Source organism: Scatophagus argus, chromosome 18, assembly GCF_020382885.2.
Source record: "Scatophagus argus isolate fScaArg1 chromosome 18, fScaArg1.pri, whole genome shotgun sequence".
NCBI lineage: Eukaryota > Metazoa > Chordata > Actinopteri > Scatophagidae > Scatophagus > Scatophagus argus.
In genome coordinates, this window is record NC_058510.1 from 19597412 (window position 1) to 19610648 (window position 13237).

At 42.7% G+C, this 13237-nt stretch overlaps 2 long non-coding RNA genes across 2 annotated transcripts; one reads left to right on the plus strand and one right to left on the minus strand.

Moving 5' to 3' along the window:
• Nucleotides 1-392: 392 nt before the first annotated feature.
• LOC124049806 lies at nucleotides 393-8799 on the minus strand. Its single transcript, XR_006841473.1, has 4 exons — nucleotides 8772-8799; nucleotides 7919-8130; nucleotides 2542-2740; nucleotides 393-1711 (listed from the first exon to the last, which is right to left on the minus strand). It is a non-coding gene; the product is annotated as an uncharacterized LOC124049806 (long non-coding RNA).
• A 46-nt stretch (nucleotides 8800-8845) lies between these two features.
• On the plus strand, nucleotides 8846-10996 carry LOC124049809. The gene is made up of 3 exons (XR_006841476.1): nucleotides 8846-9107; nucleotides 10423-10515; nucleotides 10787-10996. It is a non-coding gene; the product is annotated as an uncharacterized LOC124049809 (long non-coding RNA).
• The last annotated feature ends 2241 nt before the right edge of the window (nucleotides 10997-13237 follow it).

Here is a 13237-nt window from a genome sequence, read left to right on the forward strand (position 1 = left end):
GACTCAATCAATAAGAAGGCCAGCCATGTTGTTGGTGAGCAACTGGACTCTCTGACGGTGGTGTCTGAGAGGAGGATGCTGTCCAGTGTCTATTTTATATTTTTCACTCTCTTTTCTTCATCGAGAAAATTGCAAGTGCAATGTATGTACACAAAACGAATTTCCCCTCGGGGATCAATAAAGGAATTCCTATTCTGATTTTAACAACAGGTCCATCAGTCCATCTGGGACCGGGATTATGGAACTGCATGAGGGATGGACCGAGTACCTACAGTCCAAGTACACTTAACCCACCTTGAGTGTGCTAAGTCAAGAGACCTATCGGGCCAGTTTGAGAGTTGAATCCAAAATGGCCAGATAAGCCCTCTGTCTTTGCGCACAGTATCTAGTAAATACTGATCATTGCAGTAGTGTTTTACATGAGTAAGATTACTGCTCAATTACTATTACACATGTATTATTCCACAGGCCTGGTGTGACCATTTTGTCCCATTATTGTCCAGTTAACACATTCATCAGCTTAAAATGTCCAGTCTATCAACTGTGCTTGTTGTGGAGTCTGACAGCACAATGCGCGGGTGTGCAGTCTTTCACTGAAGGAGCTGCCCAGTGCTGTCAGGATGTCCTGCAGGAGGTGGGAGTGGGTCTCCAGCATGGATGAAAGCTTGGCTAACATACTCCTGTCACCCACCTCGTCCACTGAATTCAGGGAGCAGCCCAGGACTGAGCCAGCCCTCCTCACCAGTTTGTCCAGCCTCTTTTTGTGCCAGGCAGAGATGCTGCCTGCCCAAAAGACCTCACCATAAAGATGGCTGATGCCACCACAGAGTCATAGAAACTCTTGAGAAGTGGACCCTGTATTCCAAAGGCCCTCAACCTCCTGAGCAGGAAGAGTCTGCTCTGGCCCTTTTTGTACAGGAAGAGTCTATGTTGTCAGTCCAGTCCAGTTTGCTGTTGAAGTGAACACCCAGGTACTTGTAGGAGGTGACTCTCACAATGTCTATTCCCTGGATGCTCACCGGTGCGGATGGGGGGTGTTGGCACCTGATAAAGTCCACCACCAGCTCCTTGGTTTTACCAACATTGATCTGGAGTCGGTTCCCCTGGCACCAGTCCACAAATCCCTGTATGAGTTCTCGGTACTCTCGGAAAACCAACAGATCTTACAATGAGCAAAGACTAGGCAATGATAGACAGAAAAAAAAAACGCAGCAGAACCACACTCTGCACCAGGAGCAGGTGCTTATACTGTTAACTTCTCTGTGTAGACACTGTCAGACTGTTCAATTCAATTCGATTTTATTTATACAGCACCTTTTACAATCAAAATTGTCTCTAGATGCTTTACAGAACCCAGAGCCTGAACCCCCGAGCAAGCAGACAGTAGCAAGGAAACACTCCCTTTTAACAGGAAGAAGCCTTGAGCAGGACCCGACTCACAAGGGAGAACCACCCTGCTGATAGTTGGCCGGGTAAAGAAGGAGAAGAAGAGGTAGACAGGATGAAAGAGAGTGAGAGAGAAACACGTTGCAGCCATAATTACAGCAGTACTTCACTATAATATCAGCAATAACAGATCATATGACTAAAGAAACAGTTTGTAATGACAGTGATAGTGGTGACAATGATAAGGACAGCTGGTTACTATACTGAGTATTAGGTTAAGGGATCGTAATACATCAAGATCCTGCAACTGCCAGATCAGCTATACCTGCAGGATGAGGACAGAAGGGAGAAGCACAACAAAGTGAAAGAGACAAAAAGTTATTGAAAAGTATTCATGTTACATGCACAGAAAGAAGACTTTGGGGCTGGATATCTCAACGTGATATTATGAAATTTGAGATGTTTATAGATTCTTATCTGTGGTCAGCTTAATTGATAAGAACTAGAAAAGATTTTGAGACTTGAAAAGTCCACACTTCTTCAACCTGGAGTGATTAACTCATCTTTATTTAATATGTCATTCTGCAACCTTCCATTTGTATTTGACATCACTTCACTACCTCCTTCTGTCTGTGAAGTATTTGCCTTTGAAATATTGAAATCAATTCATTTTTATTGATATAGTTCAAATTCATGATACATTATCTTAAGGTACTTTACAGTAAGGCCAAGACCTGAAATAATGAAGAAAAAGAAAATCAGAATGCATCTAAAACTCAGGAAACACTTGGTGACGGTGTAAAGGAAAACATTCTTATATATTCATATATTTGGAGAAATGTGCCTGATTTTGCGACATATCATGTTAGGTAGATATCTGTGCACATGGGAGAGTGGCTCCCATTCTGCTTGCAAGTTATGGCCTTCCAAATTGAGGATGTCAAGAGGTCACCCCTTGGCCTTTCACAAAGCATTTTGGAGGCGCTATCGTAACTCACCCGACATGTCGTAAAAACATGTCATAGGGTGCCATCCTAACCCTTAAAGGGCACTACACCCCAAATAATACAAACAATAATAATACACTTATAGTAAACTTAGTAACTGGAATTACATCTGGGTTACACATTTCTTAAGAGGAAACGGGACACTCACTGTCTGTGAGAAAACTTGCTCAGAAGACTCAACTCTGTTTTGTTGACCACCTCTTCTATGCTTCTCAGGTGTTGGACTATATACAGTTCCCCACAAATGGGACACTTGTGCTTGCTCCTCACATACTGCTTGCTGGATGGCTGCAGTCAGAAGAGTCGTGCTGCTGTGCTACTGCTGTCTGAGGCTCCTCATCAGGTTCCTGTACATGGAGACAAAAATACTGCTCACAGAGGCCCAGTAGTAGATATTGGTGAACCAAAGACACAGATAATCTGTGAACTGTTTCCATCATACCCCATGATATGTGCCATACACATACATACATTTTACAGTTTAATATTATTACCTAAATTATATGGGTGTAAGTTTATGCTTTATTTACTTAACAAGATAATATCTCCCACACTCCTGGGTAAATTAGTAAATTTATTTTCTTTTTGTTTTACCTTATACAAACAATGAATCGATCCATAATGTCATGATTTGGTCTTTTTTATCTTTTGTTTAATTAGATTAGATTAGATTAGATTCAACTTTATTGTCATTACACATGTACAAGTACAATGCAACAAAACGCAGTTTGGCATCTAACCAGAGGTGCAATAAGCAGTAAGTGCCAGGTATACAGTAATTTACAGTATGTACAGGGTATGTACAGGTGGCTATGCTACAGATATACTATAAACATGATACACAGGTAGTTGTCATAATATACAGGGATTCTAAGTACTATGAACATACTATACAGATGGATACGTGCTTTCATGTGCATCCAGTGTCGGTGGAAACTATAACACAATTTACAAATGATTTGTAAAATGATTGATATTTACAGATGTTAAATTAAGCTATAAATCACTAGTGCAATGGACAATATAGTGTATACAACAATAGGCAGTAGGCTAACTATATTAACAGTGAGGTAGAGGAACTAGTGCAACACTCAGTACGTAGTACTCAGTTAGGATAGGGTGGTGTAGTGGAGTGTGGTGTAGGGTGAGGGTGTTAGTGGGGGGCTGAGTTCAGTAAGGAGACAGCCCTGGGGAAGAAGCTGTTGCTCAGCCTGCTGGTCCTGGCCTTGAGGCTCCTGAAGCGCCTGCCAGACGGCAAGAGTGCAAACAGACCACGAGCAGGGTGGGAGGAGTCCTTGAGGATGCTGCGAGCTCGACGGAGACAGCGTTTCCTCTGGATGTCTTCAAGGGCTGGAAGTGGAGTCCCTGTGATGGTTTTCACCAGTCGTTGTAGCGCCTTGCTGTCTGCAACTGAGCAGTTCCCATACCATACTGTGACACAGCTGGTCAGGATACTTTCAATTGCACAGCGGTAAAAGTTCACCAGGATGGCTGAAGACAGATGGTGTTTCTTCAGTGTCCTGGTGAGCCTTCTTCACAAGGCTGGAGGTGTTGGTGGTCCAGGTCAGGTCCTCTGAGATGCAGGTCCCCAGGAACTTCAGAATCAGAATCAGAATCAGAATCAGCTTTATTTGCCAAGTATGTGTGACAATACAAGGAATTTGACTCCAGATTTTTCTCTGTCCTCTGCACCATACAAAATGCAAAATAGCAATAATAATAATAAAAATGAAGAATAAAATATTTACAAGAAAGGGAAAATATATATATATATATACATGTAGTGCAAACAGTGGAATGAGGTAGTGCAAACAGTGTGATGGTTCACACAATGGCAGGTGGTTTACGGGGAGATCAGGGAGACAGCCTGGGGGAAGAAACTGTTTTTGTGTCTGGTGGTCTTGGCATACAGAGCTCTGTAACGCCTACCAGAGGGAAGCAGATCGAACAGTTTGTGTGATGGGTGTGAGGGGTCTGCAGTGATGCTTCCTGCCCGTTTTTTGACCCTGGACTGGTATAAGTCCTGAATGGAGGGCAGGTCGGCCCCGATGATTTTTTCTGCAGACCTGATTGTCCGTTGCAGTCTGTTTCTGTCCTGTTTGGTGGCCGATCCAAACCAGACAGTGATGGAAGTGCAGAGAACAGACTGGACGATGGAGGTGTAGAAGATGGTCAGCAGCTCCTGCGGCAGGTTGAACTTCTTCAGCTGTCGCAGAAAATACAACCTCTGCTGGGCCTTTTTCCTGATTAGGTCTACGTGGGACTTCCACTTGAGATCCCGGGCGATTGTAGTTCCCAGGAACTTAAAGGAGTCCACAGTAGACACTGTGTTGTTGAGAATGGTAAGGGGAGGTAAGGTGGGTGGGTTCTTCCTAAAGTCCACTGTCATCTCCACAGTCATGGGGCAGTCATGGATCAGCGGTTAGGGTGTCGGACCCGTAACCGGTGGATCGCTGGTTCGATTCCTCGTCCCGGTGTCCATGGCTGAGGTACCCTTGAGCAAGGTACTGTTGGGATCTCTGGCCATGCGCTCTGGAGAACAATAGAGCGGCCTACATGTAACTCATAAAGCCTGAGTTAGAGTGACTAACTGTTAGAGACCCCACTCATGACATGCACCTAAGTCATAAATTCCTGAGTTTAAACTCAGAACCGGCACGGACATTGGTTGTGTGCCAGCCATCTCCACGGGGGTCCGAGGTGACGTCACTCAGGTAATAAAAGGTCACTGCGATCATCAGCCTTCGCTTTTTCCCCGTGCGTGCAGTGACAGTGAGAGCTTCTCCAGGCTCTCCAAGTGTCCAAACCGCCAAAAGGGAGCAACAATCAGACGTTTGATTAACATCATTTTAGATCCCGGGTCACAGTTCTGCAACTCGCAGGCCGAGAAACAGACTGCTGTAATTTTCTGTAACTTTTCCTTTTTTCCTTTTACCGACGTGGATCGCTGAACAATCAGCTGATCGCACGTTAACGAGCCGCGCGCCGACTTTGTTAAGGACGAAAACAAAGTTTGTTAACTTTTTCACCGGTGATTTTCTCCGCTGCCGCCGAGAGATCAACACTCCGCATCTTCTGAATAACGGACCGCCAGCATCCCGCCGAGGACGACGCTGCGAACGTTTAAGCGGATCATTATTTCAAACTCCGAAAGATCGGAGCAACGCAACGTAAGAGGCTTATGTCTGGGCAGAGATAGTGTAAAGTAGGATTGTTTACACATGATTTCTGTAACTTTTAAGTGCTGCATTCATTGATTTTAGTTTCCGGTCGGTCATTTCCGCCGTTTCAGCGAGACCGCGCGTCACCAGTTAAAGGACCAATAGCTGAGCAGATAAGCTCCGGTTTACTGACTCCGCTATTGTGTGGTGACACGCGAGTTTCTAAAGAATTAGAGTGGATTATTTTATTGGGTTGTGTTTTCTTGTATTTTCATTTCTATCTTTCCTCACACTGTTCTTTCTGAACGGTGAGGTGAAAGTCCGAGCACGCGATCACGAACCGTAACCAAGGGGTACGTGGCGCTCAAAGGCTTCCGCCCATCGTTCCCTTCTGTGACCACATAAGCAACATCACGTTGGTTATCACCATCTTGGCTTTGAATAATACGGCCGGCGTATTCTTCGGTAGTCATTTGGAGTTTTGCTGAGTCATCACAAGCGTGTGACTAGTTTTGTTTGCTGAGTCATCCTTTATGTGGTTGTTCATCCTGGTGTGCTGACCCCTCCTCATGTGGACCTCCACCATTCTGGTTGTAGTTCCTCCACTCACGTGGCCATCCGCCATCTTAATTGTAGTCAACCACTAGCTTGTTGTTAGCTGCTATCCTGCTGCTATCTTGCTAACCGCCATTTTGTTTGTTTTTAGCCTGTAGCTTGTTAGCCACCCTCTGGCTAGCTTGCTAACCGCCATCTTGTTTGTTTTTAGCCACTAGCTTGTTAGCCGCTACCTGGCTAGCTTGTTAGCCTCCATACTGTTGTTATCATCTCTCTCTCACACACACCCATACATACACACACACACACACTCCTGTATATATGCACACCTATGTATATACTCTTGTTGCTGTACCTGCGTTAACTTTAGTTAATAGTTAATGTGTGTTGCTAAAACTTGGATTATAATAGTGTTTATTACAAAGTGATACTTATCTATGGATGGTTGTTGCTGTTTAATAAATCCTGTTATAGTTTAACCTGTCGTTGTCTGTGGTTATTGTGTATGTACTTGTAATACCAGCTGAATTCATGACAGTCAGTGCTCGGAATCATCCTTCACAATTTTAAGAGACTGTTTTCCCATTAATTAATTTGGCTATTGGTCCCTGGTGACAGGGTGGTGCCCCGATATTTATGTGTATTAAGCATACACTGATTTTACTTTGATGATTATTTTCCATAATCATTGACTCTTTGCCAATAACCAAATTGCTCCTACTAAGTCGCACAACAGTACCTAACCCCCACTGCTCCCCGGGCGCTGCACGCGGTCGCCCACTGCCCCGGGTTTGCTGTGTGTGTGTGCATGTCACTTGGGTGGGTTAAATGCAGAGCACAAATTTCGTTGGAGTGAGTTCCCTCCAATGACAAAATATGTCACTTTCACAGTCTTGAGCGGGTTAAGCTCCAGGTTGTTCTGACCACACCAGAGGACCAGCTGGTCTACTTCACGTCTGTAGGCAGCCTCATCAGCCTCAACTTGAAGCTGGAGACACGTTCAACCGTCATCCCGTTGATGTGTATGGGGGCATGCGTGCCTCCTCTCTCCCTCCTGAAGTCCACAATGAGCTCCTTTGTCTTGCTGGTGTTGAGGAGCAGGTTGTTGTCTGCACACCATGTGGCCAGGTGCTGTACCTCCTCCCTGTATGCTGTCTCATCGTCGTTGCTGATGAGGCCAATAACTGTGGTGTCATCAGCAAATTTGATGATGGAACTGGATCCATGTGCAGGCCTACAGTCATGGGTGAAGAGGGAGTAGAGGAATGGGTTCAGCACACAGCCCTGTGGTACGCCTGTGTTGAGAGATTAATGTATTTATGTTTTATATTCCTGCATTTGGGTCCTGCTCCACAGTGTTTTCTTAATTGGACACGACATATAATCTCAACTGAACCCTGACTTTTGTAACCCACTGCACAACTAAAATGATACCCATTTTTTTACGAATTGCATATTTTCTCTTCCTGTGACAAAAAACAAAAATAAACTTATTTACATTTTAAAATTGTTCACACCAGTAAAATCTGCAAAGGTAATTCCTGCTGTTCTAATGCCTCATTGAAAGCTGAAAGCAAAAGCATGCTGTGATCAAAAAGGAAAAAAAATCAGCTGATAAAACAACCATATAAAACCCAGCCTGTTTAAAGGGAGTCTGTGGTACATTTAAATCCATGTAACAGGTTGTAAGATGTCATTTAAGTAATCTAAAACCATGCTAATGAATGCCAACAAAGTGCAAAACAATAAGCAGTCTTTCATTGGCCAGACTGCACAGATATTTAACATGTCAGTATTTTTGGATTTTACCTGATTGCTGGTTGCTGCAACACCTCTGTCCATGATTCCTCCTGAACTTTTGTTCTCTTCGTGCCCTCTGTGCACAGAGACAATGGCGGCCCTGGGCCCTGGGCGAATAGCCTCTGTGCTGCAGTCTGTCAGAGGTGATAGCCAGTCTGCAGGGTCTGTTGAAAGAGGCTCTTCCCCAGTGGCAGTTTAACTTTGTGGGGGTTCAGGCATTTCTGTAGAACAGCACATTTGGTTTGGCACATTATTCAAAGCACACAGCAGTGGAACAAAACAGGGTTTTAAGAAATAGCAAAACTGGATTAATCACAACTAATGGGAAAAAAATGTGTACAGGCAGGTAAGATTCACAGATAAAAACACACTGCTACTTCTATCTTCACACACACACACAAATGAGAGCAAAATACCACCCACCTATAGGCTCCCACTGTAAACATACATGAACGACATACTTAAATACATTAGCTATCTCTTAATGTTATTACGCCTATTACATGCTAGTAACAGGTAAGTAGAAATGCTACATTGCCCAAATTCTATTAACGTTATACTGAGACAGACAGGGCAACGTCCGTCTTTTTAAGGCCAGCTTACTGCACGGAAAATCCCGACGGCCAAATACAGTACCCAGCGATAACCAAATGGTCACAAAGCAATGACAGCAAAGGTGGTGATAGCTTCACCGTAGACACATTTATTCCTATGTATGTATGTTAACTCAGATAATGTTCAGGTTAACTATAACTAGCACACCAAAGAGCAAACAAACTAATGACCGCTAAACAATTAACGTTAGCCCCTTTTCATAACGTAATTACAGTCGTACGCTACAGAGGGAACATTAGCTACATACCTTTGTTTTTGGACCGTTTCTCCTTTTCTTTCCAAAATAAGCACCCGATGTCAGAACCCGGGAGCGGAGCGGGCATCCTCACATGCCGTCCCCGGCAAAATGCCGACCTGGGCGGCCGCCCAATTCGCCCATATGAGAAACTTCTACTGCACAGAGGAGGCGGGTCTGCTCTGATTGGCTGAAAAGTTAATGACTGCTCTGATCGGCTGCTCCAGTGTGTTACTGATGTTGTGGACTTTCTTCACTTTTCAGAACTGGACTCGAGGTTTCTGCATCATCCTGCTTTGTGTTCTGCTACATCTGCACAGCTTTTGAAAGATTTCAGCTCTTCTCCAGGTAAGAGTCAATTTCTGGTTTGTAGCCCACTTTTTGTTTCCTTTTTCTGTCCCATTGCTGTAATGCTGCACAATTACAGCACACTTGTACTCTTTGTCTTGCTAAAAGGCTGCTCAGATCTGGATTTGTGGTCCACTTTGGTCTCTTTTGTAGATAAAGTTTTATTTTAGGCTGAAATCCCTAACTACGATTGGCGGAGGTGGAGGTAAAAGTTGCGTCAGTAAATCCGTTCATTTATTCTGTAAAGTAATAACTAAGGACCCACTTTTGCAGTAAAAGATTAAAACTTGTAAAAAGTCTGATACAATGTATTCTGCTATTAAGTAGCAGAAAACTCAAAGTTGTCTCTCCATATTTAACATGGGTCAAATAGATCTCATTTGACATAATCAATAAAAATGTCATTTTCAAATCCATTTTCACTACAAATATCCTCTACTGTAAAAACTCAGACCGAGTTCATTGTGCTAACCCCACCATATGAGTAGAATTCTGATAAAAGGCCCAACATCTACATCCAAACTCCAAACCCCAACCTTTTAATTTTGCAGAGACAGTGAGCCAGAAGGTGCAGCCCACCCCAATACACAAGCACATCAGTATGATGCAACCACACTGTCACCTCCTGACAACCTCCTTGTTCTCAGGTTATTTATCCAGGAAGCTTGTGCTATGGCTTTTTGTCATCATGATAATATGTCACCCTTATACCACAGGACCAACTTCTGCTCTAGAAATAACCTGCAGAAACCAGACGTTGCCTCAGAATGCTGTTATTGACACTATACAACAATTTGTATTTGGAGGAAATCAGAGAGAGACTCTGGAACCTACCTCTGCAAAATTGAAAACGTTGTTGGTACAGACAACTGCAAGCTTACACTCAGTGTCGCATCACAGCTGACTGTAAATTATGAACATGGAACTATAGCAGCAGTTGTTGTCCGTGAGGTTGTGGGCATCATCATTATCATTGCAGTCAGGAGGAGAAATTTGGCAATGAAATATTGGAGGATACTTTCCCTCCTCATAAATTCTGTTGCACGAGTGACAAAGTAAGGGCCTGGACTTACAAACGCTCCCAGCACAGTGTACAGGTGAGGAAATGTTAAGCAACTTAGTGATTTTTGTCCTTTTAAGAGTATGCTAGTCATCTATGCCAAGTTCAATAACTCAAGATTAGATTAGGAGTCAGATTATGCTGTTATTGATGTCGAAGCGGGAGCGCCTTTTCCTCACTGAAATCATCTCATTACACTTCACATAGTATGTTTAAAAAGTTACATTGATATAATGATTTTTGGTATCGCTCCAGAAGCGACATCTGATCGTGTGTGAGGACATGGACAAAGGGCTGAAGTGTGAGGACAAGGAGTTTGAGTATGAGGTCGTAGAGCAGGAGGACGTTGTGAGTAACAGTCAAATGTATCTTAAAAAGTCTGTGTCTCATGATTTATTTCATGCTATTAAGGTGACACAACTGTAAACACCAATAAACTCTTCAGTCGTGTGGTACATCTGAACCAAAACAAGTGATTTATTTTACAGTTCACAGTTTGGCCACCTGAACCTTTTGAATGTACTGATGGTGAAACATTTTGACATTTTTGTTAAGGGAAAAAAAAAACATTTCTGTCTATGTATCTCCTGAAAACAAAAATCTCACGATTCATCTTTAGGAGCCACGTTCCTCGGAGGAAGAAAAGTCAGAGGGGAATGGGTGCATTAAGCATTGTGTGGCAACCCATTGTGAAGAAAAGGTGAGTGTTAATAAGCAGAATTTAGTGCTGTGTACATGAAATCGTTATATTTAAACCCAATATTTTATATTATATTTTTCTGAAGTGTTCATTTTAAGTATTTTGTGCTATTTATACGTGTGCCTTTAAGCCGAGAATCTCTACAAAATTTCGTTATGCTTGCATAATGACAATAAAGACTCTTGAATGTTGAATATCTTTCTATATGCAGTCAAAAGAACTCTCATGATTTATCTTTAGGAGCTGCACTCTCCTTTAAAAAGGAAGTCGATTGAATCCAGGAAGCATGGTGCCTGTGATGAAAAGAAGGTGAGTGGTAGTAAACTGGTTTTAATGTTGTGCACATGAATTACAGTTTTACATTAACTCGCACACAATGACATCATATAAGTTAAAATCACGCAGAGGTTAGGGTTCATGTATACCAGGGAGACAGTGTCTTACTATTCTGAAAGTGCTGAATGTGCTGATGAAAGCTTGAAGCATTTCGACATTTGAGCAGGGGAAAACTACCCATTTTCTCTGTATGAGCACCTTGAATGCAAAATTCAGAGGGCAAATTCCACAATGTATCTTTTCAAGCAGAAACCCAGGGAGGAGAATGTGTCAGAGATTGATGTCTGCAAAGCTGATGGGGAGGGCCATGTCAAAGATGAGGTGAGAGTACCATCCTTGGGGTCAATGTAGCGTGGTGGTTCTGAATCCAGTTCTTTGGGGCGCACTGCAGTGTTTGAGGTTTTTTTGGCTTCCTGTACCCTCAGCGATCAGTGGCGAGGTCAGATGTGTTCTCTTAGGCAGCACTTGTCTGCTTGACCTCGAGCGGTTAAAGAAACCTGATGTAACTGATCAAGTTTCATAATGTGGAAAAGAGGAAAATCTTGAGTGTTCTTGGTGTTGAGGACTACAGATCAGTGGTTTGCTTTACATTTCAGTGTGACTCAACCAGATGTATGTACTAGTGGTGAAAACTTCAGCCACAGGATGCTAATGAGAGTAAAAAGCCAATTTCTGCATGTGTGCCTTCAGTTAAAAAAATAATAAAAAATCAACTTTTCATCTTTAGGAGCTGTGGTTCTGGGTTGAACAACAGCTGAGGAATATAGATGCATTGAACTTGGTGTGAGCACCTGCAGTGGACCAAAGGTGAGTGTTAGTAAACCTGCTATAGTGTCTCATACATGAATTGGTTAAGGTTTATCTCACACCAAGTTTGATAATGAAAGCTAAAATCAGAGATTTGGCACATGCCCTAAATGTTTTTGTTTCATTTTTGTGCTACAGCCCAAAAAACTGCAGACTGGATCAGGACAACTGCCACACCACCGAGGACAAACAGAATTCATACTGTTTTTGAAAAAGAAAACAATGTGTTTGTTGATAGTACTGTTTTCAATGTTCAAATAAAATGGAGACATTTCAAAGATGATGACTTGTGTAACAGCCAGAAAGATTAGAGAAGACTGAGTCACAAAAGAGGACCGGGATATGCAACTGCCACACCCTTGAGGACAAACAGAATTCAGACTGTTTTTGATAAAGAAAACATTGTGTTTGTTTACAGTTCGGGCGGCACGGTGGTGCAGTGGTTATTACTGTCGCCTCATAGCAAGAGGGTTCCAGGTTCGAATCCCGGTCTTTGCGTGTTCTCCCTGTGCCTGTGTGGGTTTTCTCCGGGTTCTCCGGCTTCCTCCCACAATACCAAAAACATGCACATTAGGTTAATTGGCTACTCTAAATTGCCCCTAGGTGTGAGTGTGAGAGTGTGTGGTTGTTTGTCTTTGTGTGTTGGCCCTGCGATTGACTGGCGACCAGTCCAGGGTGAACCCCGCCTCTCACCCGTAGTCAGCTGGGATAGGCTCCAGCCCCCCCGCGACCCTGATAGATAAGTGGTATAGAAAATGGATGGATGGATGTTTACAGTTCTGTTTTGAATGCTCAAATAAAACAAAGACATTTCAAACATGTGGACTTGTGTTTTTCAGAATCAGAATCAGAATCAGAAAAGACTTTATTGCCATGTAAGTGAAGAGGTTTCACATTACTAGGAATTTGTCTTGGTGATTGGTGCATACATAGAACATAACAGTAACATATAATTGAAGAATAAAATAAAATAAAAAATAAAGATAAAAATAAAATAGAGTAAGGCAACACAAAATAAAATAAGTGAAATAAATATTTTTCTGGAAAGAGTAAATGGTAATACATTTTAAAGACAGACTTAGAAAGACTTTAAAACCTTTCTTGTAGAGTTATGGTATCAGGTCAGGAAACAACATTGAGATGTTGGGTCATTCCAAGTAAGATATGGAGATGTTGGGTGTTATAACATCTCATCACCTGTCTGTAAAGGCCCTTTTACTTGTACAT